Source organism: Emydura macquarii, unplaced genomic scaffold (assembly GCF_026122565.2).
Source record: "Emydura macquarii macquarii isolate MOO-44397 ecotype Brisbane River unplaced genomic scaffold, CSIRO-AGI_Emac_v2 contig_3603, whole genome shotgun sequence".
NCBI lineage: Eukaryota > Metazoa > Chordata > Testudines > Chelidae > Emydura > Emydura macquarii.
In genome coordinates, this window is record NW_027133740.1 from 11,408,831 (window position 1) to 11,435,310 (window position 26,480).

Sequence of the window (26,480 nt, forward strand, 5' to 3'; positions counted from 1 at the left end):
TAGTGGAAAAAAATTGTTTTTACTATATCATTTTTTTAAATGAACAGTATCTGCTTTCCATAACAAATTTCTCATTTTCATTAGACACTTTGCAGCTGAGAAATGAAAACTTCCAGGTTTTATTTTTCTGCTGAAAAGTTGAAATTTTCCATGGAAAATTTTAACTTTTTTCCTCATTTTCATCTAATTTATCCATGAAAAAAATACCTAGTTTCTGACCAGCCCAAATGCATGTGTGTATATGTATGTGTGTGAGCAAGCAAGTGCATACAAATACATATATTCATTTAATAATATAATATATTGAAACATCTTTAAATTGTGAACTAAGCACACTAGCAATGTGTGTCTAAAGATCTTTATCTTGTTCCATGACTCTCCATATTTCCAGGGAAAAATAAATCATTGTGCTGTTAAGTCATCAGACGACCTTAAACATCTCCTAAAATGGTTGTCAGCAAAGCTGACACAACCATACATTATCATTAAGGACAGGATTCCTGTATGATTTCATTTTGGACATAATTTGTTTTATGAGCTGAGGCAGCAGCATTGCAGACTTTTTTTCAAATGGTAGCATAGGTTAGATTTCCGCCCTTCACCCCATCCAATACATATAGAGTCTATTAGCCACCACTAAAAAGGAATGCAGAGGAAGTGAAGTCCCTAAAAGTCCAATTAAATAGCTTTTATAGTTTTTCCTAGTATTTTCCCCTTATTCTTTTTGTTACTGTTCTTTTGTCCTTTTCCATCTAGCTATTATTGATTTCCCCACCCTCTACCTTTCCAATGGAGCTAAATTAACCCAACTGCTTTGTTTAACAGTAACTCCCACTCCCAAAACTAACAGTATCAGGTTAGGTAACTGCGTGATATCGGCATGTCTAGGGTGCACACTGAGACTCAAAGCGAAAGGCTGACATTACCTCCCTCAGTAGAGGTACGCAGTTAATGCCAATTTCACTGTGCTGAAAGCAGCTGTAGCCCAAGTATGAGTACTTCAAAGACAGGACCTGCCAGATTTCAGATGGATCTTATATACCTCATTGCAGCCAACAGTGAAGAATTTAGATTCCCAATAATGATAGTGCTTTTTATTCATATTTAAAAACAATTACATGCATGATGCTCAATTCTGCAACTGTGAATCAAGCTGAGTAATATTTACTCACATGAATAGTTTAATTGAACTGAATGAGGCCACTCAAATGCAGAAGTGCTATTGAACATGAGAAAGTGTTGGAGAATTGGGCTCAAAATATTTTTGGAAATATTTTGATCACCCAGTAGAAATATACACATCAGGTTTTGCCAAGGGCTGGTCAGAAGAACATTGACTGGGTTTTATTCCTATGCAAAAGTTAGAGTTTTCATCAGAAACTTGAAAAATGTTCAGATTTCTGAGGGAGGAAAAATATCAAATAAAAAAACTGTAGAAACCTGAAAACTGCTCAAAACGAAACAAATGTTGCCTGAAACTTTCACTTTCATGATAAAGAGATTGCACTACAGTACCTGTATGAGGTGATTTGAATACTATTTATTTATTCTTTGTTACAGTTCAAATATTTGTAATAAAAATAATATAAAGTGAGCATTGTACACTTTGTATTCTGTGTTGTAATTGAAAGCAATATATTTGAAAATGTAGAAAAACATCCAAAAATATTTAAATTGGTATTCTATTATTGTTTAACAGTGCGATTAAATCTGCAATGAATTGAAATTAATTTTTTAATCAAGTTAATGCAAAACAAATTAATTGCTTGAGTTAACTGCAATTAATTGACAGCCCTAACTATTATCCAACAAAATTATTAAAAAAAAAAAAATCAAATTCTGCTATGCCTACTTGCCACCCTTGGAAATTCATTCAAATAACTTGGTCATCTAAATTAACACTTGTATAGAGAATGGTCTTGTGAGATGGTGGAATGATTCAGACAACGAAATAGGAATAATGCTAGTCTGCATGTGTAATCCTTGCTAACACAATGAAGTCATTGGGATTTTTACTACTGGCCTCAGTGGGGCTAAGATTTCATCCAAAGTTTTGCTCTTGAGGATCTTGCATTGTGTTTGCCACAAAAATGTAAAATAATAATTGGTATCACTTTTATTTCTGCTATAGTCATGCCTATGAAACCTCCATTAAGACTCAAGGCCCCACTAGGTGCTTTGTACTACACAGACAGAAGATAGCCCCTGTCCTACAGAATTTACAAGTCTAGGTAGGATAGAACTCTCAGCAGACTCGTCATTTGCTTTGCCAAAGCCAGACAGTAATGATGCCAGACAGCAGAGACAGGTTTTGATGAGGGAGTGAAAATCAATAAAGGAAGGGCTCTACAGATTTTACAAGTTCATCACGTCTAGGGACAGTAGGAGAAAACAGTTCACCTTAGCCAGAAAAACTCCCCAGCATGGGTTCAGCCAAGTCCTGTGACGCTCAGTGGAGGCACATTTCCCAAAAGCATTCTCTCCTTCTTCTGTCTCCCTAACAGCCACCTCTTATAGACCTTCCCCCAAACATGTGGGCAAGGAGAAGGAGAAGAACAGCAGGAGATTTCCAGGGCTGCACCCTGTAACAGTCCTATATTTATTTATAAGAACAGTTAGCACTTATAGGGTCTGATCCAAATTCCAATTAAATCAATGGAAAGGCACCCACAACTTCAGAAGAATTTGGACCTTATAGTGCTTTTCATTCATAGCTCTCAAAAACTTTATAAATAAAGTGACATTATCCCCATGTAACCAAAATGCAGAGACGTGAAGTGATTTGCCCCCGGTCACACACCAGTTTATTGACAGAGCTGGTCTAGAACACAAATCTTTTAACTCCCAGTGAAATGACCTGTCTACTGGACTGCACTACCTTCTTGTACTGCTCATGCTTGGATTGGAAAGACATATTATAACGATAGAAACTAGGATTCTATTAGATTCTGTACCAGAGATATATTTCTAGATAGGTATGATATCTGTGCAAGGCTTTCAAAAGACCTGGAAAATCAGAAGGTTTACTGGGACAATGGGAGGGCCTGATCCAAAGCTTACTGAATCAACAAAAAGGCTCCCATTGAGTTCAGTGGGGTTTTAGATCGATCTCTCTGTTCCACAGATCCAGGGGGCCATGGAATGAGGAAGAGATGGAGATAAGAAACTCAGTAGAGTTTTGTACTTTAGGAGTAGAGATCCTTTATTTTGTCTCACCCACTCACATTCCTATTCTCAATGTGCTCTCTGATCAGGTTGGGTGATCTCTGGTAAGGATACTTGGAAAGAAAGCATTGCTGTGATGCATGAGAAGACTGCATTCTGCAGACATAAACAAAAACATGAAGTAAAGGAAAGCAATCTGAGAAGAAATAGATAATGAAAAGAACACTTGGGACCACCACCTGTTATTAGTAATTACTACACTATGTCTGTGTATTTTTTCCCTTTTCTCAGCTCTGTAAGTTTTAATTGTCCCCTGAATAAATAGTTCTATAGGTACAACCACAGGGAAGACAGACACACACAGCAGCTCTATGCGCTGTCAGTGTCAATTAAATTAATTTCTCTGTTGGAAGCTTGGATATGACTTAAAAATTCAAAAAAGCATTTACTTGACAGTTCGGGCCATCTCCATTTAAGGTAAGTATCTCCCTCATCACTTCAAAGAGTGGAAGCCCTGCCTAGCAATCTCTACCTGGTCCGGGACCTCTTGGAACTCGGGTGTAGGGATGGTCTATCGTTCGCCCTCCTGTCCCTGGACCAGGAGAAGGCATTCGACAGAATGGACCATGGGTATCTCCTGGGCACCCTGCAGGCGTTCAGCTTCGGGCCCCATTTCATGGGTTTTCTCTGGGTGCTGTATGCCTCCACGGAGTGCCTGGTCAAGCTCAACTGGACCCTAACCGAACCGGTCAGCTTTGGGCAAGTATTGCATCAAGGCTGCCCACTGTCGAGCCAGCTGTACGGTCTGGCCATCAAGACCTTCCTCTGTTTCCTCCGCCAGAGGCTGACAGGGTTGGTGCTCCATGAGCCAGAGCTGAGGCTGGTCCTGTCAGCATATGCCGACGACATACTCCTCGCAGTCCAGGATCCAGGCAACCTGGTGCAGTTGGAAGCCTGCCTGGCCATTTAATCAGCAGCCTCCTCCATCCAGGTCAACTGGATCAAGAGCTCTGGCCTGATGGTAGGGGCCAGGTCATGGGCGAGCTACCTCCCACCCGTGCTTCAAGCCATCCGGTGGAGCGTGGGTCCGCTGCTCTATCTGGGCGTTTACCTCTCCACCACCCATCCCTCCCCGGCGGAGAACTGGCAAGATTTGGTGGGCAGGTTGTCTGAGCGGCTGCAGAGATGGACAGGACTGCTCTGGTGCCTCTCCTTTCGGGGGAGGGCACTGGTACTCAACCAGCTAGTCCTGTCCATGCCCTGGCACCGACTAAACACCCTAGTCCCACCCCCCGAGACTCCTGGCCCACCTCCAGCGGTCGATACTGGAGTTCTTTTGGCCAGGAATGCACTGGGTCTCTGCAGGGATCCTTAGTCTCCCCTTGGAGGAAGAAGGGCAGGGCCTGTGCTCCCTCCGCATACAGGTCCACACCTTCCACCTCCAGGCCCTGCAGAGACTCCTTTATAGTGCAGGTAGTCTGGTGTGGAGCCACTTGGCACATGCCTTCCTCCGCCACCTCCAAGGGCTCCGATACGACCAGAAGCTCCTTTATTTCCATCCGAGAGGTCTTCCACGAGACCTCTCTGAGCTGCTGGTCTTCTACGAGGACCTCCTCATGACCTGGAGGCTGGTCTCAGCCTCCAGGCCCTTTGTGGCCACCGAAGGGGAGGAATCTCCTCACGGAGCCCCTGCTACACAACCCCCAACTCTGTGTGCAGGTGGTGGAGGCCCCCTCGGTGCGCCGGAGGTTGGTCCTGGCGGGAGTGACCAGGGTCGGAGATCTCCTGGACTATGACTGGGGGGACTGGGTGGATCCCTACACGTTGGCTCAGCGCATGGGGCTCTCCACCCTTCGAACCACCTGGCACGTACTCCAGGAGGTGAAGGCAGCCTTGCCCCCCGCTGCTCAGGTCTACCTCAAGCAGGTCTTGCGAAAGGGCGCTCCCTGTGCCTCTTCAGTCCCAGCCCTCCAGTCCTCTTTTGAACCCATCTCCACATGCTCGTGCTGCACAGCCTTCACTTCCTCGCCCTTGTGTCCCTCCCTGACACCAAATGGCGGGACCTGTTGCCACCTGCGGAGGGTGAGGACTCCCGGTGGGCCAGTCTGTACTCCACCCTGACCCCACGGCCCATCGGGGACATTAGTTGGTGACTCCTCCATGGAGCTGTGAACATGGGCGTGTTCCTGGCACGGTTCACCCCTCGCCCTGACACCTGCTCCTATTGCGGCATGAGGGAGACCCTGGCGCACATTTATCTCAAGTGTGCCAGGTTGCAGCCCCTCCTCCGGCTCTTCCAGAATCTCCTGCTGAGGTTCTGGCTGCACTTCTCACCGCACCTGTTCATCTATGCACACCCCATCCGTGGCCCCACAAAGTTGCGGGACCTCCTCATCAACCTCCTCCTCGCCCAGGCCAAAGTGGCCATCTACAAGACCAGGGAGAGGAGGTTGGCAGGGGGGGCCGCTCTGTGACTGGGGGGCCTACTTCCATTCCCTTGTGCACTCACGCATCCTCTGGGCAGCGTCCGCTGGCCCCCTTGACACCTTCCTGGGGCAGTGGGCGCTGTCCGGGGTTCTCTGCTCGGTGTCTCTTTCTGGTTCCCTTCATTTAAACCTGTGACCCCCACGCTCCCTTCCTGGTTTTTCATTAGTTGTCCCCCGTAATCAGTTGTATCCCGGGCTCAGTGACTCCTCCCCTTAGGCTGGGGGAGGGGCCTTTAGCACTTCCCAGGTTACAAATAGTACAACAGAGATCTGCAACAAAGCCTTAATGGCCTGACTACAATGTTTTCTAAACAATTTTTCCTGTTTCATAGAATATGGATTTTGACTTAGATTCTTCCAATCAAAATGGAAACATTTCAAAATGCGTTGGGTAGAAAGAAAGATTTTATTATACAAACTCACATCACAACTAGAAATTGTCCCAAGATGCAAAGTTGGTATCCAGTTTTGGTTTGGATTTCAAATTCCCTCTTGCTCAAAGTTCAAAATATCTGGATTTGGGTTCCTCTCGCTTCAAAGCCAAACTATAAAATAAAGCAGCTACATTCAAGTTGAATATAAATGCTAGAGAGAGACTGTGCTTTGTTCAACATCTGTGACTATGGTGACAGAAAAATATACAAGATTCTGCATGATCCTATATTAAAGAATCATATCATCTGCAAGGAACATGTCAATGTCAAAATTTTACCTGTTGTTTTTTATTCCTGTCAGGATAATCCCTTTAATGCTTCAAGTTTTCTCATAGTGTATATTTGTTCCCTTCTCCAAACAACATATACAGTACACACTTGCTATACTATTTATAAATAGGGAGAGAGTGTAACTGATATAGGGTCTATAGTGACTAGTTATCTTTCTGTCCTTTAAAACAGCTCTGTGCACCACCATGTTTTTCTCCTACCTCCCAGCCTTCACTTAAAAACAATAGTCCCTTCTGTGGCAGCTCTGGAAGAGATAATTGAATAGAGATGGGGCAGAATAACCACCTCCCAAATAGAGCATTTCTAGCAATGATTTTGCCAGATGATCACAAATATGCTAGTGTATTAATAATTTGGTGTATCTGTGAGTACTGGCATTTAGGAAACATTGCTGGGGCTCAACAGGTTTTGCTGCAACTGCATGTCAATAACACTGTAGTTATTAAAAAGCCCAGGTAGTCTGTTTGATATTCAATAGGTATGTGTGAAAATATTTTTTAAAATCTATGTTAATAGAAAATCAATGTTAAAAGAATGCTATTTAGGTTGCAAAGCAAAGTATTCAAAAGAGAGAAAATGCCAGATTTAAGGTTGCCTGTGTAACCTCAGTTCAGTCCTCTCGTGCATACATAGATGCTGGAACTAGGGGTTCTGCTACACCCCCAGCTTGAAGTGATTTGCATCATATACAGAGTTAACAGTTTGTTTCAATGGCTATCAGCACCCCCACTATAAAAACTGATCTAACACTACTGTGTGCATATGCATTATACAGTCTTTAATTTCTTGATCACATGATATTTGTTCTTCAGAATTCCTGCCTCCTTCAGTGCATAGGTTGGATCGCTTTTTTGTTCGGCTTTATGTCAATCCTTGGCAAGTGTGCTAGAACATAGAGCTGGATATGGACCATTTTGTATAAAAATGTAACAAAAAAAAAGGAAAAGAACATAGGCCCAGACTGGACCATCTAGCCATGGGATACTTGTTCCAAAAAAGGTGCCAGCTGGGAAGCCAGCAGCATGTGCTCCTCCAGCCCTGCTGATTTGCCTCCAGTTTGCTGTCCAGCAGTGTAGGCAGTGTGATCTCTGCTCCCTGACTTCATCTCCTTCTCTTCAGACCCACCAACCTCAGATGCTTTCTTCTCCACTCCCCACCAAACCTACTGGCTCCCCTCCTTCTGCCTCCTCTCAAACTGCTCTTCATGGAACAGCTCCCCGCAGGCACCTGACATTGTAGTGCCTTCCCTTTCATCCTGTATCCCCCAAACCCAAAGCTTCTCTGAACCATAGGCTCCCCCTTATTTCAAAATCCTCCTAGATCCCAGCAGTTTGCCCTTCCTCCCACTCCTTATCCCTACATCTCTAACCATTCTAGGAAGTGGAACTTCCCTTTAAGTAGACTCTAGAGACATATGCTTCCAGGACAGCCATCCCCTACTGTGAGCTGAATCTCTGGTTTCTTTTTTGGGGGGATCCCTGCCTAACATCTTTTCCCCTACCAAGAAGAATTGGGAATAAAACTCTGCAAAGGGAACCTGATAGATTGTCCCAGACCCTGTACAAATTTTACTATTTTCCCTGTGTACTACTTCATTATCTAGCCTGCATATTATGCATTGCACAGATACATCAACAGGTTATGGAAATATTTGATATATTGGCACAATATTATTTAGAAGTGGCAAGGTATCATTTTTGATGGACTCTAATTCCTTTCCAATCGATTAGAAATTCCAATATAACTCTTTCCAAAGTCATATTTAGCTGTCCTGTGTATCCTGGACTTCAAATTATTACTGTCATTCCCCAAAAGTGTAATCCTTCATGAATATGGGAAAAACAATCTTTCATACAGTTAGCTTTTGTTCAATGGGGCAGTTTGGGAAGTCAGAAAAAGTTTAGCTGTTTCTGCCATCTCTACTTCTTAGATAGTTATGTTTAAAACAATATCAGGCGGTTCAGGGTGCTCAATAAATTCCCAATTTATGACAAAAAAAATTCTGTTTAGTTGGCACTGACCTATTAATTCAGCTGAGAAGAGTGACAGTAATTGCAGCTGGCTAAGGGTTGATAAGAAAATTCAGTCTACCAATTTAAAAGAAAATTTACATACTGGCAAAGTCATGTCAGACGACAGAACTAATGATAGATGCACTTGGTGTTTTCTAATACAAAAAAAAGGGAGGGGGCATTTGTAATATTTGCTACAATAATAAAAAAAGACATTTCCTAAGACATAACATGAAATCCCTTTGAATCTAGGTCTGACAGAGTCTACTCAGAGAAATGGACTTGTTGCATACTCAAATTGACCCTGCTTGCTCAGTTAAAAAATAAACATAAATAGATGACATCAGAGTTGACCTAGTAACACTGACAGAGATTCTGGGCTTCAGACAATGAGTTGGTGGCTTCTAAAATAATCCAGATTTCCACCTCTTTTGAAAACAGAACCTAACCATACAAACAAGAAAACCAAAAAGAACTCATTCAGCCCACCCTCTAGCAGAGTTGAAGCACAAAAGTGCCCCCTGCTGCTTTATGGAGGGACTAGCACTGGCAAGGACTGAAGGTCTACATAAATTAGAACATGAGTGATTTATCACTATCAAAACTAGACTGAGTGGAAGCACACAAGAGCAATACAGAAAATCGAGCAGTATACATAATCAAGTTCTAATGTTTAACAAAAGCTTTTCAGGATAGCATGGAAACATTTTCAGGGAGCAAAATGGTTTGATTTGAGCTCTTGCTCTTTTAAATCTGGAGACTTTTGCAATAATTTTAAAATACATTTTTTGCTTCTGGTAGACTTTCTATCTCTAGCTTCCCTCCTGAAATAAAAGGTTGATTCCTCATCACACACCATCACCACCCCATAATTCTCATGCTCATTTACTCACAGCAAGTATTGTTGTGGAAGAATTGCTCCATTCAACTTGCACACACGCCAGTCTTCCCGTGCATCAAACCTTCTGGTGAAACAAGAGATCACTTCACTTCAACTTAATTTATTCTCTCTAATCATCAGAAAAAAACAAATAATAGCTTTGATTAGGGCTTTAACAGATTAGAATAGTTATTAAACTCTGTTAATTAAAAATAACCACAGTGTTATACTGACACTCACCAAGCTATGTTAGCTGGAAACATTGATCTTTACACAAGAGTCTTTATCTGTAATATCTGTCTGTTAATTTCAGTTCCCAGTAAAGAAAAATATATTAAATATATTCTGTAATCCTTATTGCTACTTGTTTTTAATTACTGGGCAACTTCAGTCATTGTCCCCACCTGGGCTTGCTCCTTATGTCCTTGCCATCAATCATTCCTCCTCCATAGAATCTTTCCAGTCTCACTCAGAACTGCTTTTTCTTCTGGGTAAAAAAAGCTGTACACTCCCCTAATTCCTATTGCTAACCACTGTCTCGTGTGCAACCTCCCTTTCCTCAGCAAAATTCTGGAGGATTGATTTCAATTTGGTTGTCATCCCCTGTGTGGCTTTGAGCACATCACTTCCCTCTCTCCCCAAACTATAGTCTCACGGCAGTGACCCTGTTTTCCTAGTCATTGTTAAATCACTATATGCCGTACATAATGGCACTGTGTCAATAATATTTATTATTAATAAAAAGAAGCTTTCCTTCCTTGGAGAAAGTTTCTGAAGCTTGGTAGTCAGCTGGTACCGAGTGATACTCCTTTGTGTTCTGGTGCTTACCAGGACTCCTGGGTTTCATGGCCTTCTGTGGTTGCTTCCCAGGCCAAGAGGCTGAAATCTACCATGTCTGATGTTCCCTAAAGTTCTAGGCATGACTGACCAATGGGAAATATATTTCCTATTCTGTCACAAAAACCTCCTTTGCTTGGTGTGGACAGGAAGGGTTCATTTAGGTCTATGAATGTCAGGAAGTCCCCTGGAGATACCTTCAATTCAATTATATAGAAAAAAGTATCTAGCACAACTCTACAACAGGATTATCATCTTTCTTTTCATCCTAGTTTCATAAGAAGTTTGGTTGAATGACCTTTCCTGAGTCTCTTTGTCTGATTCTTTCTGAACTAAATCTTCTCTGTGGAGGAAGAGCTGAAAGAGAAAGACATACTTTCCTTTTCTTTCTTTCTTTCTTTCTTTCTTTCTTTCTTTCTTTTTTTTTTTTTTTTTTAAACTCAAGGAGCACTGTAAGGTCCATCTGTTTTCTCAGACTTTTTTGGGGAGGCCTGAGATCTTTAAAATAATTATATTAAAGATATGGAGCCTCAGATTTCAGGCCGTATGCCAGCCACTAGCTGATGAGAGCTAGGACAAATCTTTCCCTATGAGCCAGTGACTTCATAATTGTCTGTAATGGGTTTCTTGAACCTTCTCCTACAACTACTGTCAGAGACAGAATATTGAAATAAGTGACTGATGGTCTGATCCAGTATGGCAATTCTTATGTAGAGAGTGGGATGTTTTTTCTTTGTGTGGCTTATTGGTTTATCCTGTTCTATGTATTGGGATACAATATAAGAGTTGCTATTTTTTTTTCTGATATGGCATAGTATGCATTGGATTGTAGGGGTTTTTTGTTTTTGTTGCATTCATTTATTTTAAATTGTTAAAATCCTTAGAGATTGGGATAGATGCTTGTTTTACGTAAGGCTATAATGCAATATTCTTACTCACATTAGGTAGCACCTTGCTCCACAAGGACTCCCACTGAAGTCATCGAATGGACCTTCTTGTGGAGAACGGTATTATTCAGAGTAAGGTAGGGCACCAATAATTCGCCCATAGATATAAATGGATACATTTAAAAATTATTTTTTTGGTATACATGTGGAAGAAGAACAAAAATTTGCTGCGGATGGTGTGTTATTCAGAGTGGTGAGTGGGAAAGAATGTTAAGATGTTTATCAAAATTTGTTCTCTCACTTATTTTCTAATTCAGTTTCTCTGACATTTGTTCCTCAGCACACATACTATTTCTCCTTCTCACAAACACTTATAAAATCCATGTTCACAACTACTGTAGAACACAGGCTGTTAGAATGCATAAATGAATATAATAGCTAATACTGTATACAGTACCAGTGTCAAAATGCTTCTTCAAAAAAGATGGAGAAAATACCTGACAAGTGTAGATATGAACCATTACAAACATTTAACTATAAACATCTGCATAAGAACAAAAATGAGAAAAACTTACTATATTTACAACTCTAAAATACATTCCAATATAAACAGGAATAGAACAGGAGAGACCTTTACCAAATGAACTGAGAATAACTGCTTCCATCTGACAACAATTTCCATAAATATAACTCAACTGAGAGAGTACAGAGATAAGAAAGTTAAGAATTTTGATTCATTCATTTCAGTGGACATGCAGATGAGAATTTCAGGAAGAGCCCCGAAGTGGATTTATGTTGATCTAGCTTATGATGCAGATTTTTACAGTGAAATGTTCAGGGCACTATAACTGAAGCCAGACACATGGTATCCAGTAATAAAGATGAGACTTAGACGTCTGGAATCTTGTTATGTATAACTCAGGGCATATGTACTAAATGCAGTGAAAGTAGTTTAGTGTCACTATGCATAAAACTGTATGGACAGTGTCCAAGAAGTAAAATGACTAGACTGAAAAGAAGTAAGATCTTAGAAATAAACAAGATGCGCATGTTTGGACTGACTCTAGAAAGTATTTATCTATTCTAAGCAAAGAAGTCCATTGTAAATTGATGTGCCCAAATCCCTTCCAACAGAGTGCTCTGTTCTGATCAGGGAGGGCAGTCTCTGACCATGAAACGTAGTCTGGCAGGCATTTCTCTTTCTTACTGATTTATCCAGATTTCTACTACAATGAACAAAAAAGGATCCACCCCAAGCTCTGACTGTTCTTGATAATACCTGTCTCCTCAGATCAGAATATCTTGGCAACAACATGAATACAATAACATTTTAATAAACTTCTCCATGAAATGCTCATCCAAAGTGTGTCTTCTATTCGTCTCACCTCAGTTCTTCCCCATCTTCTCATGGAGGAAAAATGGGCCTTGCAGCATGTCCTGGAGGTGACAAATATTGGGTTAGTATGGAATCAGGGAAAGAAAAAATTCCAAAGAAGTATCCTAATTGAAAACATGCTGCTGAGAACTGCCTCTCTCAACATAGCAGGAATCTGAGTCTTGATTTTTAAAATACAGTAATAAAAATTAACAATGGCCCCCATTAAGGCTTCTTTGGAACTGGAGTGTATTAATAAGGAAACATTCTTAATGTATTATCTCAACATGACCAGAGAAGCCACAGAATCTGATTAGAGAGAAGTAAAGAAGATACCAGTACAAGTATCAGCTAGCAAAGTGATACGTAGACCTCAGTGCTTCAGGAGCCAAATTAGTGATCAATATTGCCCCAAAGAGCCACAGAAGTGTGAATTCATTGTTACTATATATTCATATATAAACAGTATGACAGGGGAAATATTTAGTTTACATATATTATTCTTACAGCAAAATGACTGACCAAGTATTATTGTTTTGTTAGCTTCAGTTGGTTAATAACATAATAAAAGCATCTTGACTGGTTAATAACTTAGATTGGTAAATAATTAAATCAAAATGTTTTAATATCATGTGCTGCAAAGAACTGCAGGAGACATATTAAAAGAGCCACTTGTGGCTCACGAGCATCAGTCTCAGTATTACTGATCCAGCAGAACTGACAGCGTATAGAAAGCTTGGTAAATTATAGACAGAAAATTGTAGGCAAAGAGGAGGGAAGAAATGTTTGTTGAGAATGTAAGGTGGGAAACCAAGTTTCAAGTCTACCCAATTAGGCTTAAATAAATTTTACCTTTATTTATAAATCTTTAGACAGAATTATTTTTACTTATAGTTTTTGGACATATATTTATTCCAGACAATACACAGATAAGACAAGACAGGCAGAGGTCCAAGTTACTGAGTTCTGGTGTACTAGGAAACCCTCCTCCATGTCGTTTCAACCTCTGATCCCTGGTCTGGTCCTTTCATCCTGCTCCTCCAATTTCTGCTTCAGTATTTTCCCAATTTGGGCCTTGTTCACATGGTTTCTTATACATTTAAACATTACATATTTATTAGCATTTTTTAAAATCAGAGTTAAGTATTGTTTTGTGTAACTTGTACAACATGCAAGCACAAGCTTGAATTTACATAACTTGCTGTTTACCCCTTTTTTATCATTGTTTGTTATCTTGCTCCTGTTTTTCCCAGCATAGGGATTTTTAGCATTAAGTTTGTGTATTTATTAAACTAATTAACTCTCCTTTATTTAAAATTTTCAATGCAGTAACAAAACATCACCTTTGTTCTGTCAGCAATAAGTGAAGCGTTATCAAAATCAGTCTATGTAAGAGAAAAATTGACAAGACAAACTCATTATGTCATGCAAAATTAAGGACAAGGCCTTAGCACAAATTATTATCCCATCCAAACTCATTCACTATCCATAATTATGAACTATTAAAATAGAACTAACAAAATTCTTATTTTTACCATCAGCAAGTCTTCATCTTTCTATTTCAATATCATCATGCAGCATATATGTGTCATCATAACCTTTAATTTTTATTTGAATAGGGACATTTTGGTGACCTTTAATGTCAATATTTTTATATTGTTCAAACATGGATTTTCAGCAGACTACTTACTAAAAGTCCAAATTTTGTTTGTAAATTATTAAAAAGACTGCCAGTAATTTTGCTCATTGCATTTTAAGCGTGCTTTTTATTTTAGGACCCTAATAATTAATTAGGGGGAGGAGATCTCAGACAAACTTTCCATTTATCCTTAAATAGGACCTGAGAGATGAATAATACACCAGACATTAGTCAGTCATATAAAACCTTCTGGAAATTTCAGGATAATAAAGCCTCACCATACTTACATGAAGGGAAGAGGCCAACTTACCCTTGACCAGACACAGTACTGAATTTTAATCACTCAATAAGCATTTGATGGCCTGCACAGAGGAGAATTCTTGGCATAAGTTCTGATAAAATGTGACCCTTGGGATAGCTTGGTGCATAAACTTCTTTCAAAAGGGTTGTGTAACCATAATATAAGGTCTTCATGACAGTAAATGTGCCAAGTGTCAGGAACACATTCCAGAATTTGAAAGTGTAACAATCTTGACATAATGATAATCTGTTTCTACAAAACAACTCAATCACACAAAGCTAAAGTATTCAAATGTGGGTATTGCTACTTTTTTCTGATGGGTTCCAAGACCCAAAACATATCTGTTTTAAATTACATTACTGAAAACATCTTTATTAAAAATAGAAACATTTAAAAATAATAATAAACTGAAACATCTTAAAGTGTAGGCTTATTGTCATTTCACATTTTTCTGAGAACATTTAACATCTAGGGTGTCAAGAAAAACACCCAGATTGATTAAAAAATGAATTTAAGGATAATACAAATGTTACATATCTGAGAGAGGGGCAAGGATAAATTAAGAGACCATGTTGGTCGCAAAAATGAGTTAAAATATCCAAATTTGTAAAACTAGAGTGAAGCACTGGTGAATTGGGACCAAATATGTTACAGATCAATTTGTATCTGTATTCTATTTGGATTAGATAAAGATATGGCAAGTCTATCTTATTTCCTCCAAAGATTTGGTAGATGAGGTATTCTGGGTTTGTGTAATGCCCAGTTGTATGTAAGTGATACGGTCTAAATAGGGCCTATTCAATTTTGGCCAGCATGAAGGTATTTCCAGATTGGACTTTACTGCCTGCACTGGAATTGTGGCGAGAGGAAGCAATGAACTGCATGATGTGTGCATGTAAGATGTGGGCACATATATACCATATCAAAATGGGACAATGTAGCAGAGAATGTGGTTCATAGTGTGGGTTAAATGTACCCTTGCCAATGCAAGTCCTTTAAACCACTTCAGGCCTCAACATAGGGTTTATGTGGAATGTATGTAGAGAATAGACCTTGTAATTGGCCTTTGGAAATGGGTGAATTTTACCTATAGTGTGTGTTCTGAATATATTATGGAGATGAATTGAGATGGATAGTGGAGAGTGAAGAGAGAGAAATGATTTTTTAGATTACCTTAACTCTACATCTCTTTAGGTTTTTAAGTGCAACAATGTCAGTCTGTAAATCACTCAAAATGGTAGGTCTTTTTCTCCATGGAAAATTGTGAAATTTAATTGGAAAATAAAAAAAAAAAAAATCTTTCCCAGTTTTTGGCAACCACAACCAAAATATCTGTGTCTGAAAACTGTCAAAAAAAAAAAAATTCAGTGTGGGTTTTCTGATAAAACATTAAAAAAATATGAAGAAAGCAGATACTTACCACAAAAATATTCCATTTAATCAGAACCAAATTTAACATGAAAGAAAAAAATGTTGATGGACAGTTTTTGACCATCTCTAGATGTAAGATTACTGTAATTGAAATAGATAAAATATCCATATGTATATTTATCGCTATCTCTTTTTGTTCATTTTGACTATTGCATAGCATTCATATTTATCACTGAAGGTCATTTGCACTTCCTGCCTCATGCAATGACATTACACTTATATATTGCCCTGAAAGCAGCATAGTTCACATTCATGCTCTTCACAAGTCACAGCAAAAGAAATAGTGGCAACAAATCTGAAAGTGGAAAGGCACGCATAAAAAGAAAAGTGGGAAGACCACCCGGGCTATAAGGAGACAAGCTGCATTTGAGTTATGATGGGTCTGAGCTTGTTAGGAGTTGCCCTTGAGCCTTTTCAAAAGATGCTTCTAAACATCTCAGTGGGGCACAGACGGCAGTTAATCCCTTACCTTAGCTTTCCTTTTCTTCCTTTTTGTTTCTGATGAATGCTCTGTCAGGACCTCTTTTTTTTTTTAAATCAGTCAATTTTTAAAACTTCAGGTTGACAGTGTCCCTTTAACTTTGAATTTCCTAACATCAGCATTTTTTTCTTAAATTTTCACTCATAAATTATGTATATGTACTTGAATTTCTGCTTCAGCTTATTTGCTTATTTATTTATTTTTTGGTCAGGAATTTTCCTTACTTAAAAGAAACAGGAACTTGTTTCATTAATTGCCCTGTGACAGATTGATTAATATTATTGGTTGTGAAAACATGGAATATATATCTCTCTCTACATTTGTGAAGTATTTATATGGCATAAAAAAACTGCTTTCAATCTCCACTTGGGTCCTACAGGAATCATCACTTCTGCAAGAAGTCCTTGCTGTAGTTCTTAAAGCTTCTTAGAATCTTTAGTTGCTGGCATCTTTAACTCTATCGCCTCGGCCGTCTCTGATGTTAACTAATGAATTACAACCTGTGAGGTTATGGAAATCCTAAAAGCAATCCTACAGGATCGATTGGAGATTGACTGCCTAAGTGATATCCAATTAGGCCTTCTGCCCACATCCAGAAGAGAGCAATCCAACAACCTGGGATCATAGGCTCAGAGGAATGCTGGGCACTTCCCCTTGCACTGAATGTGGGGATTGGAATCAAACTTCCAAATAACTCCAAAATTAAAAGCACCAAACTTTCTCAAAAGAGAGGGCCACACAATAAACCAAATTAGGAGTTTCTAGATCAAGCTGTATTTTACTTATGTGGTGGGAAACTGTGAAGTGAAAACCTCTAATTTCTCAAAAAGCCATTGTTTGCCCAAATCCCCCCCCCCCCCCCCCCGACCTTCCACACACACTTTCCAGTGAAATTCTCCTCTTACACATATAAATATCTGGTGGATTGGTTTATATCAGGTGGATTGGTTTAGTTGTGATGAAGTTAGAGCTGTGTATATTAAAGTCAGGCTTAGAATAGGAAGTTAGTCACATCCTTGTGTAGAGAGTGAGAAGCGATTATCTCTTCATAATATTTCAGATTAATTTAGGAAAGATAAGAATAATCACAAAAGTCACTTAACTATTTTACCATTATTTTAAATGAAACCAGAAACCATGATTCTGCAAACACGTTAGTTATATTTAAACGTGACTACTCATATGTTTGAAATTAAGCATAAATGTTCACAGGATTGGGCTATAAAGGGCATTTATCAATGGCCCAAGTCAATAGTAAACGCACAATGTAAGGTATTAAAACATGGGATATTTAATTCAGTAGTGTATATAGGGAATTCCAGGAGGAGCTCTGGGACACCTGCAATGGAAACATACACGCAGTACAAGAAGAGCATGGCTGCTACTCATTCCTGAAGAAAATGCTCTAACTACCCTCTCTGGAACATCTCTACTGGCCAGTGCAGAGGGGAGAGTTAGCCGTAGCCCTGCCCCTTTCCACCTCACCTAACTTTGAAGGTTAGGTACAGAGCCACTAAGATACGTAGGTGACTAACTCCAGATTTAGGTGCCACTGTGATCCTCTAATCCCGTGCTTGGCTGCTGCCCAACTTGGTGCCTAAATTCACTCAGTGCCTTAGCTTTCAAGTAAAAGTTCTTTAATCACCTAAGTTTCTGCCTCTGATCATATGAACTGCTACCTCCCTTTAGGAATCCAAACACCTATCTCTCACTAAACCCTAGAGCGATCCACAAAGCAGGAGAAGATGCCTTCTGTTCTACTAATGTAAGCAGAGAGGAGCACGCACCCCTAAATTACCAGAAAGCTGGGGTGCCTCCAGGGTGCTGGGAGTGCTCCCTGGCTTATAGTAGTAATAACAACCAAATACATGGTCTCTGCTTTTAGCACCCCTTCTATAAAAATCCTTCCAGCACCCCTTGGGGCATGTCCCTCTCATGGCAAAAAGCAGAAGGAAGTTCCCTCTACTTTCCCTGGCTTTGATTAGCAGCCCTTTCTCCCACCTCGCCTTCATTGGTGCAGTGAGAGCACCCCTTTCTGTTTCAATCAGTTTTAACCACCACCAGAAATGAACGTACTTATAAATTGAACTTCTGCAACTAAAAATAAAATGAAAAACACACACTTTTCAATGGGCAATATTATTACAAAATAATCACTCTACTTCCCAAAGCTGGTTACTCAGTTTTGAAGGTTACACTACCTTGATCACAGCTGTTTGTAAGGGCTTTAGCTGAAGCCCACGAGGTGAATTTCAATTAGCAGCATACATGCACCTGAAATTATAAAGTACAGAAGAAAGGAGGATCTCACTCGTTTCCTATCTTGTTACACTCAAAACCATGAGAATTGATTTGTGCTGTTCCTAATGTGCTTTTGTGGGAGTTTTAGTCTTGACGATGAGACATGAGAATCTTAATATCTGGTGGGGAGGGGGAAACGCCTCAGTCTGCTTGTCTACTCTAAACCTTTTAAATATGCCGTATTTTCATTGACTGGCCATTTCACGTCTTTGCAGGCTGCTGAGGTTGCATAAAAAGAGAACAACAATTGCCAGTTAATCCAATTATAGAACACTGCAAAGGTTGAAAGTACTAGCGTATCCTGCCATTTTGTATACAGTTATGAAGGATTAAAGCCTTCATTCTTGTGACAAAAATTGAGTGAAGATATTAAATGCCTGTGAGAATAATAGGGATATGATTCTTCAAGGATTCCTTGTGGAACGACCATCTTTTATTGATGGAAAACCATTAGACAGAAAACAGTAAAATTTCAAATCATTTTATTTATTTACCAGTACAACTAACATGTTATATGCCATTCCACCGGCTCTTTGGTGACCCAAATTTAGTCCACAGCTCCAGATTTTGGGCTTTGTATTTCAAACAGGCAGGGACTAGAGGTAGCAGAAATGATGCTTAATCTTTGAGTGGGAGAGAGTGTAAACTGCATCACTCAGTCACAAGCATTCTGAAGTGGCTGCCACAGATAGACAGTTGAGCATCTGTCAGTTTTCTGCACCACAGGGTTTATGTTGAAATGTAAATGCATATTCTCAGGATGCTTAGTTTAGCTTGCTGGAATGAGCTGTATACCAAGAAGAGCCAGACAAATTATTTGCAGCAAATAATTTATTGAATGAATTTCACCTCTTTTTTTTTTTTTGTGAGCTGTCCACTAACATAGAATTTTCTCAGTTGAATTTAATTATTTAACTATGTCTTTGTATGATAAGATGACTGGCTCTGTGGATGTGGGGAAAGCAGTGGATGTGATATACCTTGACTTTAGAAAAGCTTTTGATACGGTGTCCCACAGTATTCTTATCAGCAAGTTAAAGAAGTATGGGTTGGATGAATGGACTACAAGATGGATAGGAAACTGGATAGATTATTGGGCTCAATGAGTAGTGATCAACGCTCAATGGCTAGTTGGCAGCTGGTAACAAGCAGAGTGCCCCAGAGGGTCGGTGCTGAGGCCAGTTTTGTTCAACATCTTCATTATTGATCTGGAAGATGGGGTAGATTGCACCCTCAGCAAGTTTTCAGATAACACTAAAATGGGGGGAGTGGCAGATATGCTGGAGGGTAGGGAGAGGACACAGAGAGACCTAGACAAATTAGAGGATTGGGCCAAAAGACATCAGATGAGGTTCAACAAGGACAAGTGCAGAGTCCTGCACTCAGGATGGAAGAACCCCATGCACTGCTACACACTGGGGACCAACTAGCTAGGCAGCAGTTTGGCAGAAACAGACCTGGGGATTACAGCTGACAAGAAGCTACATGAGAGTCAACAGTGTGCCCTTATTGCCAAGAAGGTTAATGGCATATTGCGCTGCATTAGTAGCAGCATTGCCAGCAGATCAAGGGAAGTGATGATTCCCATCTGTTTGGCAGTGTTGCAGCCTCATTTGGAGCAGTGTGTCCAGTTTTGGACCCCCCACTACAGAAAGGATGTGGACAAACTGGAAAGAGTCCAGCGGAGGGCAACAAAAATAATTAGGGGCTGGAGCACATGACTTATGAGGAGATGCTGAGGGAGCTGAGCTTGTTTAGTCTGCAAAAGAAAAGAATGAGGGGGGATTTGATAGCAGCCTTTAACTATTTGAAAGGGAGTTCCAGGGAGTTCTCAGGGGTAGTAGATGACAGAACTAGGAGCAATGATCTCAAGTTGCAGTGGGGGAGGTATAAGTTGGATATTAGGAAAAACATTTTCACTAGGAGGGTGGTGAAACACTGGAATGGGTTACCTAGGGAAATGGTGGAATCTCTATCTTTAGAGGTTTTTAAGGTGCAGCTTGAGAAAGCCCTGGCTGAGATGGTTTAGTTGGGGTTGGTCCTGCTTTGAGCAGGGGGTTGGACTAGATGACATCCTGAGGTCCCTTCCAACCCTAATCTTCTATGATTATTGTCTTGCCAGAACCCCCAGCCATACCCTGGCACTTCAGCAGTTGAATGAGATGGGTTGGGGCATGTAACCACCATTTGTGGGGCATCATGGGCTAGATTCTACTGCTATCCTCTATGCTTAAAAAGAGGACTTTGGTTTGTAGGGTTAGCACTAATCGTGAACTATATGTGTTTGTGTGTCTATATATATAAAGTGGGACACCATTAATGAATTACATCTAGAATCTTACCTCCCAATAATGAAAACAAATGTTATAAGTCAAGGCTAGCATTCTCAAATTTTAACTGAGGAACCCAAGTCCCATTTTCAAAAGAGAATTAGGACCAGATTTTTCAAGGTATTTAGGTGTCTAAATATGCAGATTCACACCGAATGGGATTTTCAAAAGTGGCTATGGCCTAAGTCATGTTGAAATCAAGGTGTTCACCCCATTAAGTTCTTCTCTTTATCTTAAGGTTTCTAAATACCTCATTAAATCTAGCCCTTAGAAGCCTAAGTCCTATTGACTTTCAAGGAGATTTTGATCCTAAATACTGAAGTCACTTTTTAAAATGGGACCTGGGTTCCTAAACTACATAGGCCTTTTCTTTCTTTCTTTCTTTCTTTCTTGCGCAACTTTTGCCCCAAATCACTACGGTTTTGTGAAATTTGGGCCTGCTCCTATAAGGCTTACTCATCTGAGTAATCCAAATACAATCATTGGGACTAAATCACATAAATAGATACGACTCATGTGAACAAATGGAGATGGATCAGGGATTGCTGATGCTGCACTCGGAAACCATGTTCCAACAGAGATTAAAATATAGAACTACAAATATCACTATTCTGATACATATGAAATCATATTCTATTTGCAAATAACTGCATTTGCATAATTTACACTGAGAGGTAACGTCTTACAAAGATAACGTCTTACAAGGATATGAAATATAAACAACGAATTTGAAAACGTCAAAACATCTCAACATTTGTGAACTTGAACAGACATACTTTTTTTTATATGGGGAAGATTGGCTATCTCCTGGACTCCAAAATGTTGTGCTGTATCTGTTTGCTTAAAAAACAACCACTGTTATATTTTAGCATATTTTCCAGGGGAGCTGTTCAGCCTTCAGACTTAAATAGTTGTCCGCAACTTCTGTAAATTGATTTATCCCTCATGATAGTCAAACTAACTGATTGAAATTTTGGAGAATGTTTTAATGAAGTATGTGCACTTCCTTTTATTTATTTATTTTACTTTAACAGCTGTTAAAGTTTTGAAAGCAATCTTGTGTTTATTTATTAAGAGGCCAAAACTAAGGTATTCAATTAGAAGAAAATCTCTAAAAGGTTTACATAAGACAGCAAACTTGAAGTCAACCTTTCAACCTGGGAATTTTCCACCCAGGTTTCAACTCTATTGACAAGGCAGTGACAATCAAATTCTAAGTTCTGAAGCAGTGTACACTCAATGAGCAGGTGAAAAATTAATCAAGTATCATTCCATGTATTACTCCAATCTTAATATGTTACACAATGAGGGTCGGTCTCTGCCATTTGCAAACTGCTCATAGTACACACCACACAAAGTGTATATATATACACACACACAAAATCAGAAACACACATTATATATGTTAGCATAAGGGCCTTAAAGTGAATACAATTCAGGTAACAGATACCTCATCCAATAAATCAAGATACCTCTATATGAAATAGAGGTTTTATTAGCATTGATTTGGAATGGCTGCACTTTCATGAATGACTTAATTTAGATATGCAAACCATCCAGACAAGTATTGATAAACACTTTGGATGAAATCCTGGCTCTGTTGAAGTTAATGGTAGTTTTTTGAGTTCAGTGGGGCAAGGATTTCACACTTTGTGTCTTACCACAACATTACATATTCTGTATACGCCATTTTTATCCTTCATTAGCAGTAATATCAGGCCCAGACCTCAGAAATTTGGTTCGTGTGTTTGTGCATGCACATTCCTGAAACATCAAATTTGATAGCAAAATTCCCCATTGATTTCACTGGAAGGAGAAGGATTAGGATCCATATCTTCTATTTCTGCAGTCTGCAGCAGTTCTCTTTTCTGAACTCAGATACTCTTGGCTCCATTAGGTCATGTTTTATGAAACACACACACTTGTCTTCCAGTTCTTTCCCAGTTCTCATCATTTATATATATTTAATGTCACACTCTTGACTTTTCTATTTTGTGTACTGAAAAACAGATTTAGCTGATACCTTTTCTCTTCTGAAGACTTGCCATTTTTACTCTAAGGACATTTAGTTAACCAACTTTTTGCCATCTTTCCTAGCCTTTAAGCTACTGGAGTCTTGCTGTATTGTTCTCCTATCACAATACTGATTTTTTACTTTCTTTCCTGTGCATTTGTTTCCATCCTAGGAGCTGAATTTTCCTCACAGAGATTCCCTACAACAGCTTGTTGAGAGGATAAGGCACCTCCCCCCCACACACACACCTGGAAGGAAATGTAAAAATCCACCTCTGATCCCTTGGGATTTGTGGAATGCCAAAACCATATGCCCGCTTGTCATAGATATCACCCAGAGATGCTACTGCTCGGTAGTCCTGAAAATTTTGCCCCAATAATTTAGATGCTTAAATATCTATTTAGGCAACTACCTTTAGGCAGCCCTGTTTGAAAATGTTTGCGTGTGTTGTATTGTATCTCACAGTGCTCCTCTTGGGTAATTTGAAGCATGGACTGAGGTTGAATACCCTGTGGAGTGCAGTCTGTTCTTTTCAAAAAGGCAAAAAACTTGTTCTTCTGTAGTATATTTATGAGCCCTAGGGAGAAGTCACCTCAGGCAGAGAGGAGTTAGCAGTGGGATTTATTCATATTCAGAGACATGGAAATCTAAATTGCCCCAACCCTCTCTTTGGTCTGGTGGCAGATTTAACAGCAGCCCGAAAGCCCCCTTCAGCACTTTGCTGGTAACACACTAATGCAAATAAATCCTTACGGTGTCTAAAATCCAAGTCTCAGATACCCCGTTCAACTTTTACAGAGAATATTCTCCCTCGATAGTCTGTCTGGGGTCAGTTTTTAATGTATATAGAAAGGCAAAGAACATTTGCTCCTCTTTGTACACAGTAATGCTATTGCTGCTATTATTTTGTCATATTGATCAAACACTATGCACAAATTGCCATTCTGGAACAGACTGCTGTCCATCCCATCCTGGGTCCAGTCTGTGGTAGGGTTGAGTATCAGATGTGCCTGCAAGAAACCCTGCCATGGACTATTTGTGATGGAGAGGACATTTTCTCCTACCCCCTATTAGTTAGTGATTGGTATGTGAACTAAAGCAAGATGGTTTATATCTCTGAGAAAAGTATAAGGATTTATTTCCCTTTAAAAGAATCTTTTCTAATATACATTTGGATTTGAGCTGGTCAGAAAAATTCTGGCAAAACATTGTTTTAGTGGAATGTGCCCATTCATTGAAATTGAAAGGTTTCATGGAAACAGTTGGATTTCAACAAAGTTCCAGTAGACCCCAGGCAGGGTACCTGGTACCATCATAAAACTGCCCGGTTTTCTGCCAGTTTAGCCTACTGAGCCAAGAGCCATGGACCTTGGAAGCCAGCACTACCAAGGGTTCCATGCTCCCCTTCAGGCTACAGAGACTATCCATGAAGCTGGGCTTTCCAGGCTTCCTGGGTCCCTGGGAACCTGATAGGTTGGTTGCTTTGGATACAAGGATACTGGAATCCATAGCTCCTGGGAGCTGTGGGCTGAAATTGATTTGATTCTTGTCAGTTTTACTGCTGCCCACCACTGAACAGCAGCAGCAAAACTGATCAGACGCTTGTTAACTTGACAAGAATCTGCTCATTTCTGCAGCTACTCAGGAAAATGACAAGAATCATGTCAGTTTCAATAAGCAGCTGCCAGGTTTTCTATAGTCCCTGGTTCTGCTACTATCATGACTATCAGGCAGTCAGGGGGATCCCTGGGAGTATATTTTATTTTGGCAACAAAATATTGTGGTATTTCAGTTTCAAAGAATTTTGAGCTTTTGACATTTTGGTTCAATTTACCACAAAAAAATTCTGAAAACTCGAAAATTTTGGCAGAACTAAAATTCAATCTCTGCTAGCTCTACTATGGATGTTGTTATCCATATAAATCGATAGTTCATCCCTCTGTGAATTCTGTTAAGCTTTTGTCCTTAATGCTATTTAGTGACAATAAGTTCCACAGGTTAATTGTGTTCTCTGTAAGAAAGCAAATTCCTTTTGTTAATTTTTGATATTATCCTTTTCAGTTCCACTGAAAGTTCCCTTGTTCTTTTATTAAAGGGCAAATAGCAACACCCAGATTACCTCCGCTATACCATTCATTCTTTTTATATATATTTCTAACCAGTGCTCTTCTATTTGTCTCTTCTGTGGGATATCCTGTTACCAAATTTTTTCAGTATCTCCTTATATGAACTCTTCCCATGATTCTAATTATTTTTGTTGCTTGTCTCCAAAGCACTTTGTATTTCTCCTATACCCTTTTTTCCAGATCATGTGACTAGAACTGAACACAGTATTCCAGTTGAGAACTTAACCTTGTTGTAAATAGCATTATAATATTTCCAGTTTCATATTATAGTTTAAATCTGATACATACTAACATATTGTTTATTGTTTTAAAGACTGCTACACATCAAGCTGAGATTTTCTATAGCTTCCCACAATGATGTGCAGATCTTTTATAGTTAATTTACGATCGCCCAGCAATATGTATAAATAGTTCAACATATTCTTTCCTAAATGCATTATCTAGCCCTTTTGATCTGACCAGTTGACCGAAGTTGGGGTTCCTTCAGGTCGTTTCCATTTGGAGGAGAAAGTGATGATGGAATTAGATCTCTCTGATACAGTCCTGTTTACTTAAAAATAACATACAAATCCTGTTTCCCTGAACATAGGAGGAATCAAACAACAGGAAATAGTTTCTTTACTCATAGCTTAAAGCTCTTTTAAGCCAGCACTCAGCCCAAAAGTGCCCTTTCAGGGCTTTTTCCCAGGGCCACATTCCTAGTGCATGTTCAGGCTATGTCTGGACTCCCTCGCTGCCTTCTTTTTGCTTCTCTGTTGTTTCTCCCCTTATCTTTCTCACATAGAACAAATGGTTTGGTGGAGGTATGTGTGTCTAATTACTTAGCAGACTCACATGTCTTTGTTTTCGGTGCAGATGTGTGCTTGTGGTTTGACTCTCCTATTGTTTCTTAATTTTTCAGGAACAAAGGACGGCTGTTACACTCACCAGTTTCAGTGACATTTCACCCAACTCACAACATAGCATTTGCCAAAACTGAATTCCATATGCCTTTGTGTATCCCATTCACCTAGGTCTTTGTGTAAGACCCTCTGAAGGTCCTCACAATATTCTCTAGTCTTGACTAATATTAATAGATTTAAGTCATCTACAAATTTTGCCAGCTGGCTGCTCACCCCCTTTTCCAGATCATGGATAAATGTACTACACAACACTAGAATTATTGCAGATCTTTGGTGCACACTGTTGTCAGTGTTTTGACATGCTGAAAATTGTCCATTTGTTCCTACTTGTTGTATGTTGTGTCTCAGCCAGTGTCCAATCTACGGTAGGCACTGACAGCACTTTACCTCATGAGCTTCTATAATAGCCTCTTGCGAGGAAATTTTACACAGGCTTTTTTTAAAAATGCAACTAAATTATGTCCTTTATCCACTATTTTGTTGACATGTTCAAAGAATTCTCTCAGATTAGAGAATATTTTAGTAACGCACCCCTGTGTATGAACTCTCACTGAAGTCAACTCAACATGAGGCTCAGAGTCAATGGAA

The 26,480-nt window shown here is 39.6% G+C and overlaps 1 long non-coding RNA gene across 6 annotated transcripts in view; it reads right to left on the reverse strand.

The window, feature by feature from the left end:
• Positions 1–6,044: 6,044 nt before the first annotated feature.
• Positions 6,045–26,480, reverse strand: part of LOC137145603 (uncharacterized) — a 322,274-nt gene continuing 301,838 nt past the window's right edge. For all 6 annotated transcript variants that reach the window (XR_010917687.1, XR_010917689.1, XR_010917685.1 and 3 more), the window contains 3 exons: positions 12,378–12,429; positions 9,282–9,398; positions 6,045–6,196 (listed from right to left, as the gene is read on the reverse strand). This is a non-coding gene — a long non-coding RNA (uncharacterized lncRNA). The remainder of the gene's footprint in view (positions 6,197–9,281; positions 9,399–12,377; positions 12,430–26,480) is intronic.